Source organism: Heptranchias perlo, chromosome 8 (assembly GCF_035084215.1).
Source record: "Heptranchias perlo isolate sHepPer1 chromosome 8, sHepPer1.hap1, whole genome shotgun sequence".
Classification (NCBI taxonomy): domain Eukaryota; kingdom Metazoa; phylum Chordata; class Chondrichthyes; order Hexanchiformes; family Hexanchidae; genus Heptranchias; species Heptranchias perlo.
Window position 1 is genome coordinate 32484230 of NC_090332.1, and position 15426 is coordinate 32499655.

The 15426-nt window shown below is 43.0% G+C and overlaps 1 protein-coding gene across 1 annotated transcript in view; it reads left to right on the forward strand.

Annotated features, from left to right (window-relative positions):
* Positions 1 to 13836: 13836 nt before the first annotated feature.
* LOC137324524 (tyrosine-protein phosphatase non-receptor type 14-like) overlaps positions 13837 to 15426 on the forward strand; it is a 260760-nt gene continuing 259170 nt past the window's right edge. Inside the window, exon 1 of the mRNA XM_067988918.1 lies at positions 13837 to 14292. The gene's annotated coding sequence lies outside the window, so the exon portion shown is untranslated. The remainder of the gene's footprint in view (positions 14293 to 15426) is intronic.

The following is a 15426-nucleotide window of genomic DNA, read 5'->3' on the forward strand; positions in this document are numbered from 1 at the left end:
CACTAATCGCACTGTTCAAATGGGTTCACTCACTAATCACTACTCTGTTTAAATGGGTTTGCACTACATTCACTGGTCACTCTCACTATTTAAACGGTTTTCACTAAGCTCACTGATCACTACTCTCACTGTTTAAATAGGTTTTGCAATACGCTTGCTAATCACTACTCACATTCACCCGCAGACACTGATGGTTCTGAAACGGGTGCCCTCCATCCGTCCCTCCCCACCCACCTACCGCTAAAAACACAAACCAAGAGAGCGAGCACCTAACAATCTGCAAACGGCCTCGGGGCCGCCACTCACACACCGACACACTCCCGTCAAACAAAGCGCCGGTAAAATAAAAAATAAATATAAAACTCCGCACCTGAGCTCGCGGCTCCATCAACACCAACAGCCCAATTTTCAAATTTTTCCGCTTCCAGTTTAAAACGCATGCGTGACCAACCGTGAAGGGTTATAAAGTGTCGAGGATTTCTATTGGTTCAAATTTAGAACACGCCCTTTTAATTGGTCACTGATGAGCGACCGTGAACCGTTCTGAGGTTTGATTGGTTTATTTCAGCGCCCACGGGGCCAGGGCGCCCCGATTGATTGGTCTGCTTATAAATTCAAACTCGGGCCTCTCCAAGGATTGGTTGTTCCGCTGCAGCTATGGTCCTGATTGGGTGGCCGGTGAGCCCGGCTCCTGATTGGAAGACACGGTGAATGGCTTGTTTTGCCAGATTAACATGCTGAGGAGTCAATGTTCAAGGCCCCGCTGCTACCGAGGTACAAGCAAGTATAATGAGACTTTAATAAAAACACAAACTGCTGGAGGTAAACAACACCTCAATTCAGCACTTGTAAAGAGAACAGACAAGCTAATGTTTTGGTGTGGACCTTTCAGCAGATATGAAGATTTAAGGGAGGGGACATTTCCAGGATTTTGGAGTGGGAGAAAGAGGGTGATTTAACCCATGCCAGTACAATTGTTTTGGACAAGAACGCCCCAATCTGCTCATTCTCCACTCTCCCCGCCCCTCCCAATAGTTCCATCTTACGCTGAATTCTCAGGCTGTATAGGATTTGTGTCTAACATTACACAAGTATTCATAACAAGTTTACTGAGGTGAGTAAGGCCCTGCTCAGAGCTGCTGTCTCACTTCCCTCTGGGAAACGGTTTGGTGAGAGTATTTGTTGTGATAGACATATTTGTATAGTTTGGAGGTGTTCACACAGAGAACATCAGGATGGGTGGTGCCATGGCTGCTTTAGATTGGACTTCAGGCGAGGAGGACAATCAGCAGCAGCAAAGTTGTGCTGTGGAAGGAGCTGCAGGTGGCCAGCAGAGAAAGGAACAACAGAGGGGTTGAGGTCTCAGGAGGCACTACCCACATAACAGGGTGTATAGACGGAGGCTCAGCTTCCTTGACCAATCGGAAGAGCAGTGCTTCCAGAGGCTGCGATTGTTACGTCAGCTGGTCGCAGACATCTGCCCGCCTCCTTGAAGAAGACCTGCTACCTGGTGGCTATGCATTACCAGTGGCTGTGAAAATCACCAAGCCCTCAATTTTTTTTGCCTCTGGTTCCTTCCAGAGAGACATATTGAGGATCTCCCACTTGGATTTGTGTCTCTGGCTGGCTTCCCACAAATGCACGGTGCTATCGACTGAACACACGTGGCAATCCGAGCACGACCAGATCAACCAGGAGCATTTGTCAACTGCAAGGCATTTCATTCCATCCATGTTCAGCTGGTGTGCAACCACACTGAAAGGTTCATGCTGGTCTGCACCAGATTCCCTGGGAGCTACCTTGATGCTTTCATACTGTGTCAGCCTAACATCTCTGACCTGTTCGTACCTGGAACCACCCTTAAGGGTGGCTGCTAGGTGGCAAAGGATACCCCCTTCAAACCTGACTGAAGGAACCTCAAGAGTGCTACGACAGTCAGTTGTGTCATCGAACAAGCTATCAGCATGCTCAAGATGCGCTTCTGGTGCCTGAAGAGGTCTGGAGACGCCCTTCATTACTCGCCAACAAGGGTCTCTAGGATAATCATTGTATGCTGCATTCTGCACAGCAGCGAGGACTAGAGGAGGAGGAACAAGCTGCTCACCACCCTTCATCTGATGAGGATTCCAATGGAGAGGAGGAGGAAAATGGAGCACCCAACACCAGATCAGCTGCTCACATTGCTGCTCGGCATACCAGGGATGCCCTAATAGCTTGAAGGTTCAGTTAGTCACTCACGCTGAACCAAAATAACTATCACATCCACCGCCCCCACCCCCACTGACACAAAGCAGTCCTGTAACCAACCATACACCCATTGCACGTGCACCAATTAGTCCTCGTCAATTTAGTTCTTCACATTCATCAAGCAACTGAAAAGATGAGTTGCCACTCGGCAAGCAAGAATGATGTACAGGGGAAAGTGGTGCAAATTAATAAATTTCATGTAAATAAATAAATGAAACTTAATAACATAACATTTTCATAAACACCCACGTGCATACCCTTGTTTAACTATAAAGCTTTTCTTTTCCTTTGCTTACTGTTCCTACCTGGTACAATCCCTTTGGCTTCAGCAGAGGTAGAGGCAGGCTGCTCTGATCCCTGCTCTGACTTCTGAGATGCTCTTGGCCAACAACCTCTGGGTGTTGGAGCCCGTGAGGGCCCCGCCAAAGACTCAGTCCTGAGCAGGGGCAGATTCGGCCTTTGGGAGAGGAGGCAGCATGTTGGGTTCTGGTTGAGGGAATGGGGGGGGGCAACTGGTGAGATATGGGAGTGCTTTGAGTGGAATTCTCACTTCCATGTCCCCTTTCACTATCATGCTTGTCCTGGGCCAGTAGCACATCACTTCCACCACTCTGCGGGGGAGCAGCTTGGCGCAGATCAGTGACGCCTTGTAAGACCACGGCTAAGGTATTTGTCATCCCGATTAAGGCGGCAGACATGTTGGCATCCATAATCTGCATGGCCATGGTCAGGGCCTGCAGGGACTCATTAGATTGCTGCGATTGAAGTTCCATGGAGAGGAGGCCACTCTATCCATAGAAGACATCAATCCACTAATGCTTGAGCTGGACTCCTTTCCTCTCTGCTATTGTGGACAGTGTGCGTGGCACGACTGACAGTACCACGCAAATTTGCTGCTGGCCCTCTATCATTCTCCTTTTCATTGATGGTCCCCGGGGTTCAGCATCTACGTCCATCTGAGTAGAGCTTTGAAAGGACTGCGCCCTTCAACATGGACTCTTCACTGTCTGCATGAGCAGAGAGTGATGTCCCTACCATCACTCTCTGCTCATGCTCACTTGTGAAGACTTACACTCCTACGGTTTAACCAGCTAAAACCTTGCAGCTTACCAACACCAGCTAGGACCATTGCAGCATTGGACTGCAGGGTGCGAGTGGGAAGCTGAGAGAGAAGAATCAGAGCAACCAGTGGCAGGTCTACTCCAGATCCCTTTAATGAGGTAGGCTGGCGGATTAATCATCAACAGTGCCCAAAATACTGCACACCTGCCTGACTCAGGTATTGGATTATTCAGTCTGCCACAGAGGCTTAACTTGATTTCAATCTTTGATCACTAAGCATGTCATCTTGGCGCTGATTTGGATCCAAAGAGATTTGCTTCCTCCATCCAAGGAGAATATTCACTAGTTGGTCTTATACAACTGATAAGGGTAGGTTTGAGCTCTTGCTAGGCAGATAGCAAGTACCAAGATGTGTGAGTGCAGTTCCACCATCCCCCTGACCACAGCATAGTCACATGTAATATCCACTGAACAGTGATTCCACCCATTAGAAGTGCAGAGTTTCAGCAGCTTACCCAATCTTGGTAATGAAAGGAAGAACTTGTATTATATAACCCCTTATCATATCCTCAGTTGAGGGAGGAATGTTTACCAGGACACGGGGAAAACTTTGTGTTCTTCCTCAGATATTGCCACAAGATCATTTATACCCACCTGAGCAAGCAGACAGTCTTGATTTGACATCTCATCTGAATAACTGCATTGAAGTATCAGCCTAGGTTATGTGCGCAAGTCCTGAGGTGAGTTTTGAAACCATAACCTTTAGGCTGGGAGGATAGACTGCTACCAACTGAGCCAAGATTATATTATTACCTCGGTAGCACCAAACACTGGATGTATGAACATGTAATCTCATATCTGGCCTCCGGCAGCTGTTGTATCAAGTGTCAGAGTTTCCTTATCAGCTGTACAATTGACCTTTTTTAATTGATTCTCGGGATGTTATGAAAACAATAAATTTCTGGTTAACCTTCAGCTTCATGCTGCAATTTTTCTTAATTGTTGACCTTCAGGCATGCTTCGACTCTTTCAGGATCATTTTAGCAAATGACCTGATTCAAATCTCTGAGCCAGTCATTCTTTTTTTATTATCTTCCTCTAGTACTGTAGGCAGGATTTAGCTAGAATGGCTGATTTGTAAAGTACAAGTTAAAATTGTCACTGTGTCTTATAAGACACGTTAACATATGTTTATAGGGAGGAGGATGGGATAGTGCAATTATTTTGACAAAGAGCCAGTTCTCCCATATCCTGTCCGACTGTTTCCTGCAGATTATATTTTTTATTTTTCCAGTCTGATTTTTCTTGCCTATTTTCTCTTATATTTCCCGTATACGCGCAAGGGTAGACGCACCAAGTAAAAATACAAAACAATGAAACTGTTTCCAAACCTTTCTATGTGTTTTCATTCATCTGCCTACAAGACATTTTTAAACCTGAGATCATACTATAATCATAATTTATTGTTTACTCCTCAGTTGCCTCTCTCTTTCCAATCTTTTGCTTCTGCTTGGTTTTCTTTTCTGGCTTTGATGTTGTCTTTCTCTTCTGCTGTGTCTCTGTCTCATCTAAAAAATGGTGCTTCTGACATTGCAGTATTCCCTCAGTACTTCACTGAAGTGTCAGTCTAGATTATGTGTTCAAGTCTCTGGAGTGGGAATTGAACCCATGATCTTCTGACTCAGAGGCAAGAGTGCTACAACTAAGCAAGGCAGATGCCTAAGAAGGAGGCCACCAGACATGTCCAGGCATCTGAATCATTATTTGAGGACTCCAATAGTCTGCTTGATGAGGGCTCTAGTTGATCCATGGATCTGATTGTAGCGGAGTTCCATAGCTGAGTATGAGTTCTTAAAAGGAGTCATGAGCCAGGTGTGCAGGGGCTAGCCTTTGTCTACTAGGAGCCAGCCTTTAACTTGCTGTGCGGGAGCATAGACTGGGAGGATAGACGAATAATGCAATATGATCCCTGATTGTGGCAGCTGCCAGACCCAAATGATGCACTGTTGGTAATTGTACATCAGTTGCACAGTAATAGAGTGGAAGCCTTTGTGATTCCTAAAGGCAGTTGCAATGTGTGAAGCAGTCCACAGGGCAACATGGGTATAGTAACGATGCCCTGACTTTGGGAATTCTTCAATCTGTGAGAACCCCAGACTCCTATCCTGCTGCTTCCGAATGACCATGGGGAAAGTGATGAATGTACTTACTCTAGCAAACAGGGTATTGGTCACCTGTTTAACACAAACATGGACTGCAGACTGACTGATGTTGCTGATATCCCCGGGGCATCCTGGAAGGGGCTGGAGACAAAAAGTTTAGGGCTGCAGTGTCAATGATTGCAACAGGCAATGCTGTGCTAGCTGCAGCAGTTGTCTGCAGGTCTTTTTGCAGGATACTACACAATTCTGTCACTGCCTCCCTAGAGAATCAAAGCTTTCTTACGCAGTGCTCTCCAGAGAACTGCAGGTGTGTTGTTCTGGGCCTATAAACTCTATTGGGAGGGTGAGGATTCCTCTGAACATGCTTCCTTCTGTTTGGTCTCCCAACAGTTGTAGCTCTGTTTGCTTCTTCCTCCTGATCCTCCTCCTCCTAAAGTGAAATTCCTAGGAGAATCCTGATCAAAAAACAACTGCAATGCCAGGAGCCTCTCAAAAGTTCAGAAGTTATAATATAATCTACAAGCACTTTCAAATCCTTTAAGGTCATAAAAAATATAAGTGACTGCAAGAAAACTGTCTCCAAAAGCTACATATTGATTTACCTAAGAGCAGATGAGGATCCCTTTAAATAGCATTTGAAATAGTCCCCTCAGGACTTGTACTGTCAATGGTTGGTGGGTGGGAGCAGGAAGTGGTGTTAGTCAGGTGGTGAGGTCAGAAAATGGCATTGATCTCTTAATAATTTCACTTGATCCCGACTTGAATTATAAATGAGGTTCCTGCCTATTTCAGATGGACACTCTACTACTACTACTACTACTACTACTACAACAACAACTTGCAATTATACTGTGCCTTTAATGTAGTAAAACATCCCAAAGCACTTCACAGGAGCATTATCAAACAAAAGGAGCCATATAAGGAAATATTAGGATAGGTGACTAAAAAGCTTGGTCAAAGAGGTAGGTCTTAAGGAGCATCTTGAAGGAGGAGCAAGAGGCGGAGAGGTTTAGAGAGGGAATTCCGGAGCTTAGGGACTAGGCAGCTTAAGGCACAGCTGCCATTGGTGGAGCGACGAAAATTGGGGATATGCAAGAGGCCAGAATTGGAGGAGTGCAGAGATCTCGGAGGGTTGTAGGGCTGAAGTAGGTTACAGAGATAAGGAGGGGTGAGACCCTGGAGGCATTTGGAGACAAAGATGAGAATTTTAAAATTGAGGCGTTGCTGGACCGGGTGCCAATGTAGGTCAGCGAACAGAAGGGTAATGGGTGAACAGGACTTGTTGTGAGTTAGAATATGGGCAGCAGAATTTTTGATGAGCTCAAGTTTACGAACTCTAGTCACCAGGATTAATGTCCCCAGGAAAATCTGACCAGCTATAAAAGCAACTCTAAGTGAACAGGAGGAACAAATGTTTTATTTTCCACCCATTCATTTTTGAATGCAAGCAATGTGGTAAAGAGATGAAAATTTCCACTGAGATGTTTCCCCACAGATAGTAAAGGTATATTGAATAAAGGAAACTATGATGGTATGAGGGCGGAATTGATTAAAGTGGACTGGGAAAATAGATTAAGGGGTAAGACGGTACATGAGCAGTGGTGTTCATTTAAGGAGTTATTTTACAACTTTCAAAACAAATATATTCCACTGAGGAAAAAAGGGTGTAAAAGAAATGACAGCCATCCGTGGCTAAGTAAAGAAATTAAGGATAGTATCCGACTGAAAACAAGGACATATAAGGTAGCCAAACTTAGTGGGAGGATAGAAGATTGGGAAGTCTTCAAAAGACAGCAAAAAGTAACTAAAGGATTGATTAAGAAAGGGATGATAGATTATGAAAATAAATTAGCAAAAAATATAAAAACAGATAGCAAGAGTTTCTATCGTTATATAAAAAGAAAAAGGGTGGCTAAGGCAAACGTAGGTCCCTTAGAGGATGAGACCGGGAAATTAATGGTGGGAAACATGGAGATGGCAAAAATGCTGAACAAATATTTTGTTTCAGTCTTTACGGTAGAGGACACTAAGAATATCCCAACACTGGACAAACAGGGGGCTCTAGGGGGGGGAGGAGCTAAATACGATTAAAATCACTAAGGAATTGGTACTCAGTAAATTAATGGGACTCAAGGCGGATAAATCCCCTGGACCTGATGGCTTACATCCTAGGGTCTTGAGGGATGTGGCAGTGGGGATTGTGGATGCTTTGGTAATAATTTTCCAAAATTCTCTGGACTCGGCAAAGGTCCCGGCAGATTGGAAAACTGCTAATGTAACACCCTTATTTAAAAAGGGTAGTAGGCAGAAGGCTGGAAATTATAGACCAGTTAGCCTAACATCTGTGGTGGGTAAAATTTTGGAGTCTATTATTAAGGAGACAGTAGCAGAACATTTGGACAAACATAATTTAATAGGACAAAGTCAGCATGGCTTTACGAAGGGGAAGTCATGTCTGACAAATTTGCTTGAGTTCTTTGAGGACATAACGTACAGGGTGGATAAAGGGGAACCAGTGGACGTAGTGTATTTAGACTTCCAGAAGGCATTCGACAAGGTGCCACATAAAAGATTATTGCTCAAGATAAAGAATCACTGGATTGCGGGTAATATTCTGGCATGGGTGGAGGATTGGTTATCTAACAGGAAGCAGAGAGTTGGGATAAATGGTTCATTCTCGGACTGGCAACCAGTAGCCAGTGGTGTTCCGCAGGGGTCGGTGCTGGGTCCCCAACTCATTACGATCTATATTAACGATTTGGAGGAGGGGACCGAGTGCAACATATCAAAGTTTGCAGATGATACAAAGATGGGAGGGAAAGTAGAGAGTGAGGAGGGCATAAAAAACCTACAAGGGGATATAGACAGGCTGGGTGAGTGGGCGGAGATTTGGCAGATGAAATACAATATTGGAAAATGTGAGGTTATGCACTTTGGCAGGAAAAACCAGAGAGCAAGTTATCTTCTTGATGGCAAGAGACTGGAAAGTACTGCAGTACAAAGGGATCTGGGGGTCCTAGTGCAAGAAAATCAAAAAGTTAGTATGCAGGTGCAGCAGGTGATCAAGAAGGCCAACGGAATGTTAGCGTTTATCGCTAGGGGGATAGAATATAAAAACAGGGAGGTATTGCTGCAGTTATATAAGGTATTGGTGAGACCGCACCTGGAATACTGCATACAGTCTCCATACTTAAGAAAAGACATACTTGCTCTCGAGGCAGTACAAAGAAGGTTCACTCGGTTAATCCCGGGGATGAGGGGGGTGGACATATGAGGAGAGGTTGAGTAGATTGGGACTCTACTCATTGGAGTTCAGAAGAATGAGAGACGATCTTATTGAAACATATAAGATTGTGAAGGGGCTTGATCGGGTGGATGCGGTGAGGATGTTCCCAAGGTTGGGTGAAACTAGAACTAGGGGGCATAATCTTAGAATAAGGGGCTGCTCCTTCAAAACTGAGATGAGGGGAAACTTCTTCACTCAGAGGGTGGTAGGTCTGTGGAATTTGCTGCCCCAGGAAGCTGTGGAAGCTACATCATTGAATAAATTCAAAGCAGAAATAGACAGTTTCCTAGAAGTGAAGGGAATTAGGGGTTACGGGGAGCGGGCAGGAAATTGGACATGAATTTAGATTTGAGGTTATGATCAGATCAGCCATGATCTTATTAAATGGCGGAGCAGGCTCGAAGGGCCGTTTGGCCTACTCCTGCTCCTATTTCTTATGTTCTTATGTTGTTATATTGATGAACCCCAGGTCAGCAGAATTGCATTATCTGATAACTGGGATCTGTCGTCTTAGTCGTGGAATGGTATGTATGTAAAAAAACAATAATACTGGGTGAAAGAATTTTTTTAAAGAGACTTTTTTTGAATTAAGAAAACAAAATGAAGGGCTTAAGTCCATCATGCAGGACACCAACAATCCTGAAAAAAGTAAAAGAGATGAGGTAAATCAAGCCGCAACAATTAGATGATGTCAAGCATGGGTTTTAAAAGCCTGAAGATGGTATGGGGAGAGGGCGGTGAGGAGTTCTACAGGTTTCAGGTTCTGGGAAAGAATGAGTTAGAATAGGTGACTGAGAGATTCTGCACAAGACTGTGATTTCTACACAATCGGGATACAAGGAGAAGGGAGAATGTGCAGGAAGACAGATTTGCAACTTGGGAGGCGCAAGAGAGGAAGTTTCAGGGAGCACTTCTGTAGTAATAATGATACATTAGAGACTGTTAAGATAATAATAGAAAGGGAGAGATTGGACATTACAAGTGAGACATAGATCACCTATCATATAAGGTTTTTTCTTGTCCAGAAGTGCAAGCGAGGTGTTAGAAGAGCTTTAACAAATATACAAGCAGTATATAAATCTTGGGCAAACCTGAGCTTAATAGAGATTTAAGAGTTGTTGAGAGGAAACAAAGAGTTTTGCACTAAAGAGTAAAGCCATGAAGGAGATATGGAAGTTCCATTGAGGTCAGAGGAAATAAAGCCAAGAGTATCAATAGACTAAGGATGGATCCGTCCAAGGTAAAAATGGTAGCTGCTGGTTGCATTTGTAAGAGGCAGAACGAAAAGGTGCCATTGGCTATATAAGGTGGAATAAATTAAATGTGTTCTTATTTTGAGCCAGTGTGTATCCCTCATGAGACTCCTTACCTTGTGTCAAGTACTCCATTCAATTTGTGCTGCGAGGTCTGCTCTTGTATTTATGTTGGATATACCTGTGATTGATTGAAGTAGTAATTAAGGATCACAATACTCTGTTCTGTACATTTGTGTACTTTGTTGAATTGGTGTGGCCTGTGCATTGATGTTAATATTTTTCCTAGTTCATAATTTCAGAAAACCATGTTCAAATAACTACCAGGTTTGGAATTGTGCCCACAGGCCAGTTCCTTGATTATAAGCAATCACAATCAACATAACAAGGCTCAACAATCATAATTTTGTGACAGTTGATGGTTTGGTTCCCTTGAAACTATTTAACAAGTCAGTTAACCAGTAACTACTTATAGGCTTTAGTCCTCACAGCAGATCTATAGCCATAGGGGAAATTAATAAACTACCATGTTCCCCTGCTACTTAATCATTCTTCAGTCATACCCAGATCACTCTTATCTCATTCTCTTCCTTTTTTCTATTAACTCCCACTCTGTTAGATTTTTTTATAATTTGAGAGATATTGTTATTGTCACTCCCCAGGAATGTGATAACTGCCTACAGTAATCACGAAAGCAATAACACCTGGCAGGTAGCTATCCAATAACAGCCACTATTGTATAACACATTCTTCAATCGGATCAAACAGTGCCAATTGTTTGGCTAACAGTTTCGGAGATGTATTATGCAGTGTAAATGGCGTGGAATCTTAATATAACAATAAAAAAGTCAAAGGGACAATGCAAGTCAAAACAACGTAGTAAGAATACTGTCCTAATTATGGTGTATTACTGGTTTTGATTCATGATTGTGAAAAAGAAACATAAATCATAAGTGACGATGGCATTTTTGATTATGTTTCCTTTATGCTTATAATTTAATACCAATAACATGCCATCACAGATGCAATACCCTATGTTTATCACACTTGTTAAACCATCCTGCCATAATCAAGAATGGTTCATTTTATGATTCTATAAGGGTGCATTTACTGAAGACAAAATATTATTGTTTTTATATGCTGATTGATATTTCTGACTGAATCAATGAGCTGCAAAATGATATTATCTCTATATTTACAGTACTGTATGTACAGAATCAATATTTTTCATTTATTTGTGGAACTTGTTTTGGATTTTGAGAAATTAAATTTTTTAATAAGCTTGCATGTAGAACTTCAGCAAGCTGTTGCCTTCGTCAAAGGATTGTGAGGATGTAAAACACACTGTTACCCTGGCCAACTTTCCTCCCTCAACCAATACCAGCAAAAACAGATTAACTGGCCATTCATTATTTGCTGTTTGTGGGACCCCACTGTGTACAAACTTGGCTCTCATGTTTACCTACGTAACAGTGACTACACTTCAAAATTAATTCATTGGTTGTGAAGTGCTTTGGACATTCTGAGGACTTGATAAGGGACTGTATAAGTGCAAATTCTTTCTTCCTTCACTCATTTTAACTTTGGTGATTCCTGTATGGCCACTCTCCACTCTTAACAACTTGCCAAAACTGAGCCTTATATAGTGCTGGAGGTGATTGCAAAGATAAGTTGGGACAAAGCTGTGGAATGATTTAAATAAAAAACCACTGCACGAAGTGGAATGATTTAAAGACAAGGATGAGTAATTTCAACAAATGCAAATCCCTCATGTATGCAAGTTTTCCTTATAAATCATTTATAGCAATGAATAGTCAGCCCTTCTTTATCAAAGGAATGTGCAGCTCTTTATCTGTCCCATCTCTCATACTTAACACGGGCCCATTATAGCATCCCAAAGTGCTTTATATGGAGACTGGTGGACATTGAGCAGGAATAGGAGAGAAATTAAAGATGATTTAAAGCATCGTCAAAGAAGAAATGTTATGAAGAGGATTTTGAAGATAGGGAAAAAAGTAGCACGGCAAAGTGGAAGGGAATTCTAGAGTGCTAGAAGTGAAGGCTCTGCCACCAATAGTGGAGACGAGGGAGGAAAGACGTACAGTAGCTCAGTTGGAAAAGTGGAGGATGCATATTGGGATAGAGGGCTGGAGATGATTACACAGGTTGGCTGGGGCAAAGCCATGGTGGAATTTTAAGCTGAGGGGTTTAAATTTTTGTGCTGGGGCATAGAGATCCAAAGGAGGTCGGTAAGGACGAGTGTGATGGGTATGCAGGATTTTGTGTGAGATAAGAATCTCAATTTTGAAATGGTGGCGTGTTGGCAGCGGGGGGCGGGGCGGTGGGGTGAAGGTGCGCGTGGCAACCCGAATAAACAAAACTTACCATTTCCGACACGATTGCATCGTAATTGATGGTGATTAACGTGCTCTCTCGGTTTCGCGTCAGGAGCTGCAACGTTGCAGGGAGGAGAGAGAGCAAGATGTCATCCGGCGCTGGAACAGAAGATGGGGGGAGGGAGAGTGGGAGATCGGGGGGGGGGGTAAAGAGGGGAGATTGGGGGGTCATCAGGGGGGTGAAGAGGGGGAGATCGGGAGGTGAAGAGGGGGACATCAGAGCAGGGTGGAAAGGTAGGTTGATTTTGTGTTTTAACTTCGTGCAGTGGTTTTTTATTTAATTTATTTTGTTTCTTTTTGCCTGATCCGGCCCCTCATGTTTGGTTTCGCCAGGCGTGAATCGAAGCCGTGGGAAAGCTGCCCAGGTAGGTTAAAAATCGTTCTAACTACCTAATATGTCACAGGTAATGTGCCTTAAGTACCTCAATGAGGTACTTAAGGCACATTTGGCTCTTTAACTATCATCCCGCCGGATTTAATTGCTGGCTGGACTTCTGGATTCGGGACGCCCGCGCGCACACAGGTGCGTCCATGGGGAACTCGGAAGTCAGCAGGTTGGAGCCAGCTTCTGAACCCAAACGGGATTTCCCCGATTTTCGGAGCCCCCCGCCCCCAATGCACCCGCAATTTCCCGTGAAAATAGAGCCCAAGGTGTGGGCTAGCGAGTTCTGGATGAGTTGGAGCATGTGTAGAGCTGGAGAAACTGGCAAAGTGAGCACTGGAGAACTCAAACCTTGAGATGACAAAGAAGTGGATGAATATTTTGGTAACAGTGGAGTGAGTTAGGAGCATAAGTGGGAATTGTTCCAGAGGTATAATAGGCAGCTTCTGGATGAGTCCGAGTTTTTTGTAGAGTGGAACTCAGGAGGGATGTTATTATAGGCGGTCAGACAGCAAAGCAACAGTCGAGGAATTAAGGGTGGAAGTGGAGGTAAAATAATATTGCAGGTATTATATTTTGGGCTCAGGGGAGTTGGACCAAAACCAAATGAAAGGATAAACTAGTAAAGTCTTTAAAGCCCATCATCCCCCACATGGTGTCATCCGTGAGCTAGCTCTGCAGGTGCTGGTGTCATCGCTCAACTACACATTCCCATAACATAATCATCCGATTTACTGGCGACACGCATTCCTCAAGAAAATGCTTTAATTTCATATTTCAATATATTAGAGGTGTTCACTCCAAATCTACTTTTAAGGTAAAAGATTGCATTTTTGACGCTAATCCAGCCACCAGCACATTTTGTTAGCAGAACAACCCCAATCGATTTTTCTAAAATACTGCGTGGGAAAAACATTAATAATAGATGGTTAAGTTGATGCAGTACAGCTTTAAACAGACGCTGGCTGGGTGTGTTTTCGTTGTGTGACCATTAAGAAGTAACGACATCTCAGCCCTTCATCAGCTCACATTCCTCACATTCCACATTTCTGATGTCACGAGGCGCAGATTTTTTTTTCCAAACCCACAAACTCTGACCATGTTATTTCATCGAAAATAGTCTCGGCTACAAGGGAAGCGATCGGGGGGAAAAAAATAAAAAACAACAACTTGGCGATCACAAGGCGCTCTGACCGCTGGCAGCTGCCGGACGCGGGCAGGAGAGTTCAAAACAAGAAGAAAAAAACGTTTTGCGAAACAAAAGTAGTTCTGAGCGGTGAAGTACGGGCTCTCCGTGTAACTCGAAACACATTTTTTTGTGAGCAGACCGATCCCGAGGTTCTTTAGACGAGTGGACGGCGTGGATCCTTTATCCGGAACGGGATTACCGTCCCAATCTCCACTTGTGGAAATTTTTTAAAAAGCACATTTGGAAAGTTTGAAGGGGAGCGCGCTGTTTGTGGCTTTAATGGAATAGCAACACACAATAACGACATGTAAACAGGTAAGGGGACTCGAGATTCTTAGCTGTAAGAGCTTATCTGTTACATTGAAGATGAAATATGTGTGTGTGCATAGATGCACTCAGAGGCAGAAAAGTAACCCTTTATTTGATCCCAGATTTCCACTCGTCCTTGAGTGGTTTGAAAGACCAAGTCAGACATGCCTATTAAAGGGAGGCTGTCTGCCTCAATCTGCGGCTCAACTGCCAGCGCTTACTTTTTGCACTCCCCTTGTTTTGTTCTTTCAGGTTTCCTAGAAGGGGTTTCACGCCAAGATATTACAGACTTTTTATTTTAACGTGTTTATATTCAACTTTCCAAAATGCCTATACTGGAAGCAATGATTTGTGCCCCCCCCCTTGCAAAAAGCTAACTTCAACCCGTGCTTTGTTGCAGCATGTTTAAAGAGACCGTCTCGGTTTCAATGGTTGATGTAGCTAATAGAATACACGTGAAAATGCGATGTCTTCTGAAACATTACTTTTAAAAGTTGCTTTATTAGAAAAAAAAGTTTTTTAAAAAATGCAATCAAGCTGAAAATTTTATTTTTAAAAAGGACTGAGAGATAAAGGTGATGATTCTTTGAGCAGGACACAGGATAATGAATACCTAATTATAAGGAATTGATCCAGTCGAAGGGTTCAGATGATATCCCGAACCATGAAAGCAAAACTTGAAATAGGAATATGGTTTATAAATATATTGCCTGAACTCCGAGATTGCATTAGTTTCTTAAATATATCACGAGGTAGCTATTATTAATTTTTATTTTAAATTAGCTTCCCGTGCCTTTGCAATCAGTTTCTGTTTTTTTTGATGGAAATATTGAAAACAAAGGATAAAGCTGACTTTGAGCTAGCATTTAGAAGGGAGAATGCAACTTGTGACAGAACTTTTAGTTTTACAATGTTTTAACACTATACGAATATTCACAGCACATTTTAAACAAGATTTATTTATGAAAGTTTGGAATGAAACTTTATTATCTATAATTTCACATTTGTCATACTATGCCTATAATTTCACATTTGTTAATTAAACATGCCTTTTTAAACAGATTAAAACTTAAAAAAAAATATATGTGGTATGCATCACGTTCAGTCACGTAGTGTAGGCAATCTGATCTGAATTCCTAC